The sequence below is a fragment of the Rhineura floridana genome, chromosome 1, assembly GCF_030035675.1.
Source record: "Rhineura floridana isolate rRhiFlo1 chromosome 1, rRhiFlo1.hap2, whole genome shotgun sequence".
In the NCBI taxonomy this organism is placed as follows: Eukaryota; Metazoa; Chordata; class Lepidosauria; order Squamata; family Rhineuridae; genus Rhineura; species Rhineura floridana.
The window spans coordinates 176665865-176680649 of record NC_084480.1 but is presented as its reverse complement, the minus strand read 5'-3'; the positions used below and the strand labels follow the sequence as shown (position 1 = coordinate 176680649).

Sequence of the window (14785 nt, the reverse complement as noted above, 5' to 3'; positions counted from 1 at the left end):
AGTAAGGGAAAGTACTCCAAACAAAATAAGAGACTGAAAACTCATTTTGCTGTATAAGCTTAGAAGGTTGTGTAATTTTAGAAGGGAGCGTGGCTGTGTAGGGTCATGGCTGTGAGGCGGCATGGTGTGACTACCATGAAGGGACCCTGCACTTCTGAATTTGCAGCCACACTACTGGTTCTACACTTCTACTACAATGACTATAGCAACATGGATCAAGTATAAAAGTCAATGGGAGAAGGAGGGCATGGTAGGGTAATCAGTGTGGGCCTATGACACTAAAACAAAGGTTTCAGAATTGCAGTCTTTCTACAGTGTTTTCACATGTTCCTGTCCTTATGAGTCTAGATTCTACACCCTTCTGTTGCCAAAGTTAGTTTTTTCAGTACTGTGGAATTTCCCATACATGCTAGCTGTAAACAATGCTAACAATATTGAATGGAGACAGATGTTAGAAATGAGACGGGTCAGGGCACCATCAAGGAAGAGCAGCATTTGAACTCAAATTTTCTTATTCCCACCTCAGTACCCCTAAACTGGGATATAGCATCATGGGCCATGGTTTGAAAGGAGGGAAAGGATTAGGTATTGAGTAACAGGAAATGAACCTGGGCCTTTTTATATGCAAAATATGAGCTGTGGCCTGTCCCCAGACAACTTGCATTTCGGACATACAGTATTGCTGGTGGGGTTGTGATTTTGCTACTTGTACAGTAATTGAAATTTTGCTGCTTCCGGGTTTCCCTGCAACATTCAATTTCTCTTTAAGCATGTACATACTCTCCCAGGAAAGCTGATCAAGCAACAGTGCCAATACAGGTCCATCACAATTCTACCTAAAAATACAGGGATAGGACAAGCAGAAGTGTAAGAAATTGGTTACTAGAAAGATCTGTGTGTAAGTTACTTTTTTGAACTACATCTCCCATCAGCCCCAGCCAGCACCATGCTGGCTGGGGCTGATGGGAGTTGTAGTTCAAAAAAGTAACTTTTCCAAGCTCTGGTGTAGACCCTGATAGAGTGGGCGTTATATGATGAGTTTCTATATTGCCCAAATAGGTTGGCAGAGGAGGAGGTGGCCTCAAAGGAGACGTGAACCACTGAAATAGCACATGGGAGGGGGAGAAGTGTTGGCGAAACAACTGAGCCCTCGCCCAAAAGAGACAAAAATAATTAGCCAAATTGTCACAGCTGAAACCTAGAAGGCAGTGGCAGCTGATGGCTCCATGTCATTGGGACAGTGGAATCCGCTCCAGCACCTTGGACAGTTCCTTGAAAGTTCAGACTGTGGAGTGGATCCCACTGATGACACTGCTAGAAGGGCATCTCGTTAGGAAAACTAGAAAAAAATGATGGGAGGGCGAACATACCTAATTTGAAATGAGCCAGACCACTGGTTCCTCTAGTCCAGTACTGCCAACTGGTTCTTCAGCCAAAGGCCTTTCACAACCCTGCCCTCTGCAATCATTTTAACTAGAGATGCCAGAGACTGGACCTGGGGTTTATGTATAGAAAGCAGGCACTCTATTATTCAGGTATACGGTCCTTTTTCATACAAACAACAGGACAAGAGTTTCACTTTCATCTTAGTGTCAACTGACCCTGCAATTGCAAATAAAACTGAAACAAAATAAAGAGCTATAGAAACTTACTAAAGTAAAGAGCATTAAAAAGGCTTCCAGTGGCATGTGGTTGTTGGAAGCACAATGTTGAACAAGACGAAACTTGGCCCAGCAGTTGGCATGCTCTTCTGACAAGCATGTTTATATAATATTTGCAGATTGCAGAAAGAGTGTTTTCAGGTTTTTGAAGGTCTGAGACATGCACAGTGATGATCTGTGTAGGCCTTTTTACTTCTGGACTGCCCTCATTCTTTGCTTTGCTTTAGAAGAGATGCTGATGAGCAACACTCTGTGCTGGCAGCGTCAACACAAACACATAGCAACTCTCCAACGGGTGTGTTTTTTCTTTTTTAGAAAATTGCAAGAGCCTGTTCACCCTGGAAATTTGCATGCTGCTCTGATTAATCAGAGAGTGCATGTTCATGCGCCAGCAACATCTGGCAGGGCTGCAAACACTGAGGAGCCAGTAGGATGCCCATCCGTTGTATGCAGCACAGCACATGGCTCAGCCCCTTTCAGCAAAAAGTTGGAGAAGCTTTATGCCAAATTTCCATTTAAAGAAAAGTTTCATTCTTTCTTGCTTCAGTTAAAAAGTCTACAGCTATGTCTTCCCCACACATCCTGCTTCCCATAGGGCTTTCTACCTTGTCGGCCTCTGGGAAAAACACAGGACTCAGCAGCAGGGCTGTTGGACAGGTCTGCCTGCACAGGATCTAGGAGGTCATGACACATAAAGGAACTGCTTTAAGCAGGCGCAAGTTGAGAGTAGCTACCTTTTTAACATGCCCTGCCCTGTACGTCGGGCACAGAAATTTAGCAAATGATATTTTCTCCCCAGCACTTCCCTCCACGCTAAGAAAAGCATCACCTGCTAAATTTGTGTGTGTCAGGTTGCTGTGAAAGACACCGGAGTGGAATCAATAAAGGAAAAAAGTTGTAACCCTGTAGTCCTGTTCATGTATTCGTGCCTGAAAGGCTGAATGCAGCATTTGGGGGGGTTTAGTTAGAGAAAAGGCAAGTCAGAGGTGACATGACAGAAGTGTATAAAATTATGCGTGGCATAGAAAAAGAGGATCGAGAAAAGGTTTTATCCTCTCATAACACCAAAACTTGTGGACATCCAATGAAGCTAATGTTGGAAGATTCAGGCCAGGTAAAAGAAAGTACTTCTACACACAGCGCATAATTAAGCTATGGAAGTCGCTCCTAGAGGAGGCAGCAATGGCCACCAACCTGGAGGACTTTAAAAGAGGATTAAACAAATTCACAGAGGATAAGGCTATCCAAGGATATCAGCAATGATGGTTATGCTTTGCCTCCACAGTCAGGAGGCAGTATGCTTCTGAACAGCGCCGGCTCCAGGAATGTGGGGGCCCTTGGGCATTAGCCTGCCCCGGGCCCCTCTGCTTCCCTTCCGTGATCCCGCAGATCGCAAGACGAGCTTCCGAACCACCTGCCATCCCCTGCCATCTCCAGTGCTTCACCTACCTTTCTCTGCTGTTCGCACAGGGTTGCCATCAATAAAGATGGCGGCTGGGATTTCCGTAAGGGACTGAAGCCTTTGCCGCCATCTTGGTTGATGGCATGCAGCGCGCTCATTGCTGCCATCAACCAAGATGGCGGCAGAGGCTTCAGTCCCTTACGGAAACCTAGGCCGCCATCTTTATTGATGGCAACCCTGCGCGAACAGCAGAGAAAGGTAGGTGAAGCGCGGGGGATGGCGGGTGGCTCGGAAGCTCATCTTGTGATCCGTGGGATCGTGGAAGGGGAGTGGAGGGCCCCTCAGGGTCCCCCCAGGGGCTCCTAGAGCTGCAGGGCCCTCGGGCCAGTGCCCAACCTGGCCGCCCTTTGGAACCGGCCCTGCTTCTGAACACCAGTTACTGGAAACAGCAGAAGGGGAGAGTGCTCTTATGCTCAGGTCCTGCTTGCAGGCTTCCCATGGGCATCTGGTTGGCCACTGGGAGAACAGGATGCCGGACTAATAGGGCCTTTGGCCTGACCCAGCAGGCTCTGCTTATGCTCTTATGACTAATGGTTATCATCAACATCTAGATACTTAGTGGTAGTCATTTCTCTAAATGGGCTCCATCTGGGAGGAAGGCTGGGATGTAAATTTTAAAAATAAATAAATGTGAACCAGTGGAGAGTGTCGGTTCCAGTCCTAATTCCTCTACAGACATTCTACAGTGAGTGTGACAATACAGTTGTCAGCCTTTTCTCTCCTGACAGAGGTGCATTAAGTTACTTCTGAGTAGACATACATAAGAATGCACTGCACAAGCCAGAGATCAGCTTACTCAGAGGCTTAGTGAGAGCAGCAGGCCAGACAAAGTGGTGCCTTTGTAGCTGCTCATTGGTCTAGTAATATATAAATGTCACTGAATATTGCTAGTAGGGAGGAGAAAATCAGAGACACATGGCTCTGATTCTTCCTGATTGGACAGCAGCAGTCAGAGCTTTCCTTGCACTATAGCAGCAGGAAGAACTTGGGATATCCGCATCCATACTGTTAAAGGGCCACAGCCATTCTAAACTCATTCCAGATTTTATAAAGAACATTCAGTCCACAATGTTATACTTTTTAAACTTTGTTAACCTATCATATAATCTCCCAGGACATTTTTTCCCCCATGAGTGGATGGGGCCCTAGAATTGGAGTTTACCTCAGGCATAGAAATGACTAGTTACCGGATGAATAAGAACCATAGTCAGAAGTTTTCATATCAAATAAGAAAAACAAGCCCTCATTTTTTTTAACAGCCTGAGCAAATTGCAAGAAATAAGCACAACCCTTCAGTTTTTGTCACTGATGGGCAGCACAGTCACACAGAACCCTGCTGGGAGACTACAGAGCCAAGCTGTTGCCTAGTATGAAATGCTGCATTATAATTAAGCTGCAGAGCTCAGATTAACTAGTGCTTCTTTTCTGCAGGTTTGCACTTGCTGCTTAGATTGGAGTCAGAGATTACTCTGGAGATACAACCCTCTTTCTTTCTTTCTTTCTTTCTTAGTGTCCTCAGGGGGTTCACATGGCAAGCATAGGAATTCTGAAGTGGCAGGCCAGAACAAAATGACTAAGGTAAAGTGTTTCTCTAAGGCTTAACTTGGGCCAGGATTTACCAGGGAACAATTAACTCCAGAACTGATTTTGAATGCCAGGAATATGTAAAGTAATAGGACAAGAGTGCCTTTGACAATATGTAGAGTATGTTTCTTTAACTTCTGAATAATCACAGATTCTATGTACACATGTGAGAGCAGTATGGAGCTGGCTTCTCTGTCCAAAGAATGTCGCTTCAAAAAAAGCTTCAGCAACTCTTGTTTTACAAAAGACAACTGGGACCTGCAGAAAAATGCAGAGTGGAGTGTTGCAATGTTCAGAAAGAATTCCAGATGACTAGCAATGCCCCTTTCCCCATTTCCCTTCCCTCTGTTTTCCATTTTTCACCCCCCTTCAAATGTCAGTCAGCTTTCCATGCCCACTAAGCATCCTCATTAAGTTGTTTTGAGTCCTTCCCCACTTTTAAGTTTTTTCCTCTATTTTTGTTCTTCTTCAAACCTTGAGATTCCCCCAGGCTTGCAGATACCTCCGTCTTGTGCATAAATGGTGACATTTTGGACGCTTAAGGGTCCATACTTGGAAAATTAATTCACTGTTATTTGATTGATTGATTGATTGATTGATTTGATTTATATCCCGCCCTTCCTCCCTGTAGGAACCCAGGGCGGCAAACACTTTAAAACATCATAAAAATAGACTTTAAAATACATTAAAATAAAACATCTTTAAAAACTTTTTTTAAAGCTTTAAAAACATCTTTTCAAAAAAAGAAGAAAAGATTTAAAGACATATTAAAAAGCAATTCCAACGTAGACGCAGTCTGGGATAAGGTCTCAACTAAAAGGCTTGTTGAAAGAGGAAGGTCTTCAATAGATGCTGAAAAGATAATAGAGAGGGCACCTGTCTAATATTTAAGGGGAGGGAATTCCAAAGGGTAGGCGCCACTACACTAAAGGTCCACTTCCTATGTTGTGCGGAACAGACCTCCTGATAAGATGGTATCTGCAGGAGGCCCTCACCTGCAGAGCTCAGTGATTGACTGGGTATATAAGGGATAAGACAGTCTTTCAGGCATCCTGATCCCAAGCTGTATAGAGATTTGTACACCAAAACTAGAACTTTGAACTTAGTCTGGACCAACCTCAAGGGTAGCACTGGAAAATTTTCCACCCCAATTATTTATTTATTTATTTATTTCATTTATATACTGCCCTATAGCCAAAGTTCTCTGGGAGGTTTACAAAAAATTAAAAACATTGAACATTAAAACAAATATACAATTTTAATTGGTACCATCAAGATGTTCTTCCTAATGTCTAACCTAAATCTGCTGGTACAGAGTGACAGGGCCACCACCATATCCACAGCCCTGCCCCACACAACAGCTGGGATGTAAGGTGAGGGGCAGGGAGATCGTTTGGGCAGCTTTGAGCCAGGACAGCGATTGGGCCTGGATCAAGCCCCATGTCATTGCATAATGGCAATGATACCAGTTCAGGATCCAGCGGATCCTGAGCCAGCTCAGCCCCTCCCTGCCCTCAGAATGCCCCTTTGGGACTTTCTGCTTGGTCTCACAGCAATTCAGCTGTTCTCCAAGAATTTTTAAAAATTATAAACTGAAGCTCTGAGATTACATTTGCAAGCTCCTTTAGTACATTAGGATGCAACTCATCTGGCCCTTAAAACCTGGTTTCATTTAGAGTGGCAAGGTGTTCCTGTACTGCACCTTTATTAATATTTGGCTACAACTTTGTTCAGCTTGTAAATCCACAGTTCATTGCAGTGAGTCTCCAACACACTCCCCTCATAAGGAAACTGTTCTCTTAAAAGGCTACCTATGGGCATATATGAGAGCAGGAAACAGCTTTATCTGGTGGAAAGAACTATTTACCCCAAACAATATTGTGGAGAGACTCGAACTCCTGCTGTTTCAGAATCTGCCCAAACAACCTTGCTGGGCAAACTGGGCATTAAAAAAAGGAGCAGCCCCATACAAGCACAGGACAAAGGAAAGAGACACGTTGAACACTGGCCAATCAAAAGGAATGATTTGTTACTGTGGCACTGCAGAATCATTGCAAGTTTCAACAAAGGTCTTTCAAGTGCTGGCAGGATCACCAACTCTCAACCACCCAGATTCTAGGAAAACTGTAAAACCAGGCAGACAAGAACCTACACAGCTTTCCAGGAGTCGTGCACAGTTAATCATCCATTCTCCCCTGCATTTCTTCCTTTGAACAGGACAGCAGTGAAGTGAAGCTCTTTCACAAAACTTAGGGCAACAAAAAGTATAAGAAGACCCACACTGATGTACAACCAAGGAGCAAATCTTTACGAGTTCAGGATGAATGTGAGGGGTGTTGCAAGTTTTTAATATTCAACCTAAAAAGTTCCTTGTATGTACAAAACTAGCATGTCAGGGAGAACGGTTTAGTCTAGCTTTGTCCTTGTGCTACTATATTTTGCAGAGAGGAGGTGTCTTTTGTTTCCTGAAGGAAGGCATTCAAACACACAAACCCTCCTTTGCTGCCTGAAGTAGCACAGTCCAGAGAAAACGTCACCATTTGATTCTGCTGACTGTTTATAATCCATGTCATTATTGCTCTTCCACATTTTCACTCCCTCACATTTCAGAATCTGAAATTTTCTTATGGAACAGATAGGTAAGAAATTGCAAAACACAGAAGCTTCCTGTTATGTTCTACAGTACATAGTTTCAGAGGATCATCTGAGATCAGAATTGCACAATAATTTCAGTTTATTGTTCATTATATTCTGACATGGATCTTCTTCCTGAGACATCTGCACATATATTCGAGTTTGGTTTTGTTTTTACAAAAACTATCACACAATGACCTCATGGTTTCAGTAATTAATTGTTTCATATGTGAGCATCCTTGATAAATTAAAGTAATTAAGGGGATCAGGAATGGGAGGCAAATCAGAAGAAACTTCAGCAAGCATCTAGGTTAAAGTTTAAAGCAAATGTTCAAGGTGAATGTCTAGTGCAATAGGTAATTAGAAGCATTGATTTGATGCAAGCGTGAATTTCATTTCCTCCCCCCCTCTGAATTTTCCTTTCAAAAGCTCATATGGCTTTTTTCTGCTGTCTATTTTCTGGGTGTTAGGGTACAGGCATGTTTAGTACACATAAAGAAACATAGCTGCTTCTTTAAACATGTGGGGACTGAAGGGTGAGGAGGACTGTTCCATCTGAATTGGGACAGTTGGAGGGTAAGCATTCTGCTCCATCAAGGATTTTCCAAACAATCTTCAAAGGCTTCTCCATGTAGAATGCACAGCTGTAGTCTAGCCACTGCTTACACCAAAACAAAAAAACAAACAAAAAAACCTGCTGCCTTAAATGTATGCAAACAAATACACCACAGGCACACAAATATTTAAATGTACTACTCATCCAATTAGAGTCACTGAAGTTAGTGGGAGGAGAGAAAACTCAGAATAGAACAAGCTCCACAGCTTTAGAGCGTTTACAGACACAACAGTAAATCAGAATTGTTTTTCTTCCTCTGATTTTTCTCCTCTGATGTGAGCCTTGCTTCCTCCCATATTTGCAACATAAACGACAGATGCATACCTCAGCAAATCAAACCGAAACAGTCGTCAATCTTCCCCACACCTCACGAAGGCAGTCTTCCTTTCTAAAAGTAGTTTTAAAGAACCGTATGTGCATTTATACATTCCTTCGCTGCATTTTTAAAGGCACCATAATTTTTTAAAGGATTGCAAAACTGCGCTGTGGATGGTGCAGGAGGAGAGGTGGGTTTGTGAAGTCACAGGTACCATCGGTTCACCGTGACGCCCTGTCAACTTCTGCTGCCAACTCGCAACTGGTGTTTCCTAAGCTCAGCCCTTGGATGAAAACAGTCCACTTGAACAAATGAAGAGAATTCCAGGTTAGCCTCATTGCTCAAACAGCTGAGCAGTTTGGGCATGATGCGTTTTTTCTCTTTTTTTAGCTATTAATGACCCCGCACAGCTACTTTGAGGACTGGAGAGGTGACACTGAGGGATATGAGGAAAAAGCTCGTGCACACACACACACCCATTAACAGCAGCTATGGGGGAGATTTAAATTAGTAGAACAGTATGGAAAAAAACAGTTAACATCCCCTAGTACCAAACCCCAACTTCTGAGTTATGTTTTATATTTAGGAGCATTACTATTTTCTTTTCATCTTTTCTTCTGGGAGTGCACAGGATCCTAAGTAAGCTAAACTGAAGCTACAGTGGGCACTGGCTTGCTGGACCATAGGACTGCCTGTCTCATGGTGTTTTATTAGAACCTGCTGCTGTAATGGATTTGTGATTGGCATTCATACTATCTTTACCTTCAATTAATTTTATTGTCTTACAACGACTGGATTTTAAGTTAGGGTTATCCATCCGGAGTTTCTCATTAAAGCATATGGTGGGATATGTTGAAAAAATAAACGCATATACATTACAGATGGACAAACCTGTTCCTTTCAGTTTCTCATTTCCCCATTTTTAAATTCAGTTTGCCCCCATTGCTCTTTCTTTTTAAAGTCCACATGAAAATGTGTATTTTTCCTAATATGTGTATTTTTGTATACAATGTTGTCTACTTTTGCTTTTATCTAATACAATGCATTTTTGTATGTTACTTCACTAATACATGCATTTTTGTGTGCACTTCCCCTAATACAGAGAAAGCTCGATATAATGCTTCTCACTATATCACAGCTATGACCATGTCCCCCAAGTAAAATACTGTATATCCTGTTTTTCTGTTTGTTATACCTCTTTTTTTTGTCCACTGTGCTCCTTGTCCCTGGTGAGTTCTCCGTTTGCTTCCCCTGGGTGTTTCTGAGTCTTTTTTCCTCTCAGCTTTTAAAAAAAATCTCTTTCCTGACATCTACTTCCCTCCCATCCGTTTCCTTCCAGGCAGTTTTTTCCTAAGGGATGCTTATCTCTTGAGCCTTCTTTTGTTACTGTCTGTGGAACTTTATTTCACTTGTTTTTCCCTCTCTGTTATCCTTCCTGCTTCTTCCTTCCCACTGCAGCAAAAGAGGGGATTGCTGTGATGCCTCTGTATTTATAATACTGTAAATATGGTAAGTGCGGGTTTATTAGAGTATATATGGTAAGTAGACTGAGTGAGAGGGGGGAATACATGGGCTGGAATGCTGGAGAATGTTTTATTATGATTGGCTGAGCGCTTGAGAATCTGAAGGTATAAATGAGAGGATAACTGTTGAGAGGGGGGGAGTTTGGTTGGTGGGAGTTCTGAGGGAGGTTGGAGTCGTTTTTGTGGGTTGGATTGGATTAGGCTGGTAGTGAGGAAGGTTATTGATGACTAGTAACATAAAGAGTAACACATCTGATGAAACCATACACTTGTTAAACTATACCTTTAAGTAATCTTGTTATTCCTGTGTATATAAATAAATATTTCTTGGTTTACCTAACGCCTTATCCTTGGCTGGGCTTACACAGACCAGAAGGGTGGGCAGGGCATATGCCAGGGTTGGGAAACACTATCAATGGTGGCAGCGGTGAAGAGATAGTGTAACATCAACAGGTATCCAGAGCAACCCAGGGCTGTATGCTTTATAGGCACAAAGATACAGGGGGGTTGTGGCCTGCAAGTGCACCCAGACAGAAAGTATCAATAGGCACAGAGGAGACTAAGGCACAGTCTGAAGGCAATATTGAATTACTGGGAGTGACTGGTGGTGCTGCCTAGCAGTGGGATCTTGAGAGATCTTTGCTAGAGCCTGTGAGAGAACCATTTAAAAACCAGGACCCTGATGTAGGACCGTGACAAGGTGGTAGCCACAGGCGGGATCCTAGCAGGTAGTGGCCTGAGGTGGGATTCTGACAGGAAGGGTCCTGACAGTTGCCTCTCTAGGAAGTAGTAGTACAGTATTTGCTGGCTTTAACGCTCAGTGCAGTTTTCATTATAACATGGAAGCCCTATAACACATCCTTTGTCCCCTGACCCTCACATTATGAGATTTCACTGTATAACATTTTTGGATGCATGTTTTGGGTAGAGAACTACACCACAAAATTCAGAGAATTTCACAGGATAGCTGTGTTACAGTTCACATATTGGATCAGGAAGTTTGAATTATTCACCACAATATTAAAATGTGGAGTGAACAAATTTCTCCCCCATCTCTCCCCCACACATACGTAGAGCTATTTACTATCACATGGCTGTCTCATTCACTCGTTACATTTTTTGATGTACACTTAAAATAGATATGCTCAGTGTTTAAATGTGTGAGGTGGTCCTAGAGTTTCCAATTTCCAACTTGCTGTTTTCAAAAGTTGTACCATGGGGGCGCAAAATACTTTGGAGCATGTGTAACCTATCTTAGCCTAGCACTGGCCCAAAGGGCTGTGTCCCAGGATGCTATACTGCTTCATATTTCAAAAATCTCTAAGTGATGTACAGTCTAAAAAGCAAACAGTATATTATTAAAACATTAAAACAAAAGCACAACCTAAATTCAATAAAGTAGAAGTATAAAAACACATAAAGGCATATAAAAGCAAATAAAACAGAAATGCAGAGGGTTCAAAACATATCAAACACGGTCCAATCTTATGGATCCGGGAAAGCCTCGGCAAAAAGAAAAGTCTTCACAAATGTCTGAAGCAACTGATGGTTGCTGCTTTGCATATGGCAGAGGAAAAGGCATTCCACAGTACAAGCGAACATCAGAAAATGCCCATTTTTGAGTCACCGCCCAATGACATTCTATAGTGTGCAGTTCCATGAGAAGAATTTCCCACATGATCTCAGTGATCTTACAGATCTGTATCATACAGCCACAAGAGTGGCTGTATATTATAGCCAGTGTGGATTTTTCACATTCCGCAATGTTAAATTGAAAATACCCCCCATGCCATTGTGATGCTTCCCACAAGCTCATTTCAAAACAAAACCTTACAAATCTTATAGTCCAGAACTCAGAAACGCTTGCTTAACAACCCTGTCAATTTTCATGGCGATACACAAAACAGTCAGAGAGAATAGGGAGTTCAAAGTCTAAAAAGAGAGAGAAAAAACCCAGAGCCCTTTTGGACTTTTTTCTGTCAGAGTTCGCATAATCTGTTGAAATTCATTAAAAATCAGCCATGTTCACAGAGTACCTGTAATCCTAATACTGACCTTGCCCCATACTCTGACCTTCATCAGTTTAAAAGTTTAAAAAATGCCTGCCTGATCTTTAATTAATTTAAGAAATTTTGGCTGGAACTCAATGATAATGTTGGGCATGCTCAGTAAGAACCAACTGTCAGTGTTCTAAAAGCCAGACTCACAGCGGCTGGGCTTGCCTAATCAGGGGGCCATACCCACACCAGACTTGGATTTCACTTGGGACAGTCATGGCTTCCCCCAAATAATCCTGGAAAGTGTAGTTTCTGAAGGGTGCTTGAGAGGAGACTCCTATTCCACTGAAAGAGGTCCAGTGGCCAGACTGGTTTAACAGTCAGCCACTCTAATTGAAGGTCTGTGAGGGGAACAGGGCGTCTCCCAGCAACTCTCAGCACCCTTCACTTACTACACTTCCCAGGATTCTTTGAGAGAAGCCATGACTGTCTAAAGAGAAATAAAGGCCTGGTATGGATGTGGCCAGGGACAGCTTTGGTTTAAATTTGGGTGGGAGGCTACATGTGCCTGCTGTAGAATAAAAAGGTGGGGGGAAACCTGAAAAGCAATGATACAGTTCACAATGTTTTCCTTTTGGAAAGGAAAGGGGCTTCCCCTCTGTCCAGTGCCCATCCACCCAATCTCCTCCCCTCCCTGCCCCTCCCCCAGGTCAGTGTTGGACTATGACCTTGGAGACTAGGGTTCAAATCCCCACACAGCCATGAAGCTCACTGGGTGACCTTGGGCCAGTCACTGCCTCTCAGCTTCAGAGGATGGCAATGGTAAACCCCTCTGAATACCATTTACCATGAAAACCCTATTCATAGGGTTGCCATAAGTCGGGATTGAATAGAAGGCAGTCCATTTCCATTTTCAAACATGATTGCACAGAAATAAATCCCTTTGAACTCAGAAAGTATGCAAATGATCAAACCCATCCTCCCTTCTCCCTCCTATCCCCTCCCTCTTGCCGCTTCCCTCCACCTTGGCTATGGGGAGGTACATAAATGTAATAAATAAATAAATAAACAAATCCCCATCCCCTTCTTCCCCTTCCCCCTCCTCCCCCTCTCCTTCCTCCTCCCCATGGTCAGTTTTACCTATCTTAAGCATGATTGCACGGGAGTAAATACCATTGAACTCTATAAGCATGCAAATGATCAAACCTGCCCTCCCCCTTCCTTTGCCTCCCTCCAATCCACTCCGTTCCCTTCCCCTTCCACTTCCCCCTCCGCCTCCCCCATGGTCAGTTTTACCTATCCTAACCATGATTGCATAGGAGTAAATCGCTTTGAGCTCAATAAGCATGCAAATGATACGACCTTCCTTTCCCCTCCTTCCCTTCTCCTCTCCCTTCTCCTCTTCCTTCTTCCTCCTCCCCTGCCCACTCAAGCCCTCCTTCCTTCTCTCCTGGTCAGTGTTACCTATCCTAAGCATGATTGCACGGGAGTAAATCCCACTGAACTCCATAAACATGCAAATGATCAAACCTGTCCTACTCCCCTCCCCCTCTTGCCTGCTCCCATCCTCCTTCTCCGCTATGCGGTTCCTCCCCTCCCTCCTCCTCCTCTGCTCCCCATCCCCTGTGCTCAGTTTCACCTATCCTAAACATGATTGCAGGGGAGTAAATCCCACTGAACTCAATAACCATGCAAATGATCAATCCATTCTTAGCAAACTTGGACAGGATCCCATTTCTTACCTCCCAGATTAAAAAGCAGAGAAATTCACTAATAGGCAAAAAAAAAAAAAACCTCTGTGGTTTAAGAACGTACCTATACCCCACAGATATTTCTATCCAACTTTAGAAAGCAGGGAAATTGGGCAGCTATAGTGAATGCACCAGGGGACCAGGAGACCTGACCTCCTCTCTGAGATATTGTACTGCCCTACAAATTTGTCAAAATGTAAACACAATTTGGGTTGGTCTTTCACAGCCCAATCCACTTGCTGTGTAGCTTGGAAGAATTTAGTAACATGTGCCTCTCAGCATATGGTGAGTGGTGGCACCACCTGCAATCAGCCCAAATAATAGAAAGAAGACGTGCTGTGCTGATCTTGTTTTAGCAGGGAGGAAGCAACATTATTAAGAAACTTGATATAGTTCAGATGGTCACTTTAAATATGTCTGATTTACTTTGCAATTTTAGTGATGTTTCCTATAGTAAATCATTTCCTTTTGCTTCTGTTTCTGTGAATATGTGAAGTACAGCAACACTTTGCAACACTAAATAAAAACTCCAAAAACAATTGTGGAATAATGGCATTGACTGTTCTGCAGAATAGTTTCCAATGGACATGAGGAGTGTCTCAGGTTGCACAAGATAAAACAGTGGGAGATGAAATATATTCTAGCAAAATTCTAGGTGTGCTCTATGTTTTTAATTGACCATGCCCACCTTGCCTTAAATGAAGTGGTTGAAACAGAGCAGGCTGAAAACATGCATCCTCTTTTTTCGAACAGCTAGAGTGATTGCTGAAGTAGCAACATATTGTAATCAGTCTGATTTTACATTAAACTGTAGTTTCAGATTCAACTGTTGATGCACCCAAAATAGAAATAGAACATAACCTCCAATTTGAAACACAAAAGGCTGTCTCCACCATCATATGACACTGACCAATAAAAAGGCTTTGAAATTAATAAATAAACTTGGCACAGGTTTCTAGGATGAATAATGAGGGAAATAACATTTTCTAGATTAAATTCTCCGTAGAAACATTAGTAACACAGGAAAGAAGCAAAGTAAGAACACCACCAACAAACATACAAAAATATAATTCTCCATCTTTGGAGATGGCAGGTGTTGCCACCACTCACCATATGCTCAGAGGCACGTGTTTCCAAATTCTTCCAAGCTACACAGCAAGTGGATTGGGCTGTGAAAGACCAACCCAAATTGTGTTTACATTTTGACAAATTTGTAGGGCAGTACAATATCTCAGGAGGTC

The 14785-nt window shown here is 42.9% G+C and overlaps 1 protein-coding gene across 5 annotated transcripts in view; it reads right to left on the bottom strand.

The window, feature by feature from the left end:
• SLC24A3 (solute carrier family 24 member 3) overlaps positions 1 to 14785 on the bottom strand; it is a 221458-nt gene that overhangs the window by 187270 nt on the left and 19403 nt on the right. Inside the window, exon 1 of one of the 5 annotated variants that reach the window (XM_061587770.1) lies at positions 9469 to 9503. The exons of 3 other annotated variants lie outside the window; for them this stretch is intronic. The gene's annotated coding sequence lies outside the window, so the exon portion shown is untranslated. Of the gene's footprint in view, positions 1 to 8281; positions 8364 to 9468; positions 9504 to 14785 lie in introns of those variants that run through there. One more of the 5 variants, XM_061587755.1, reaches the window with a different exon arrangement.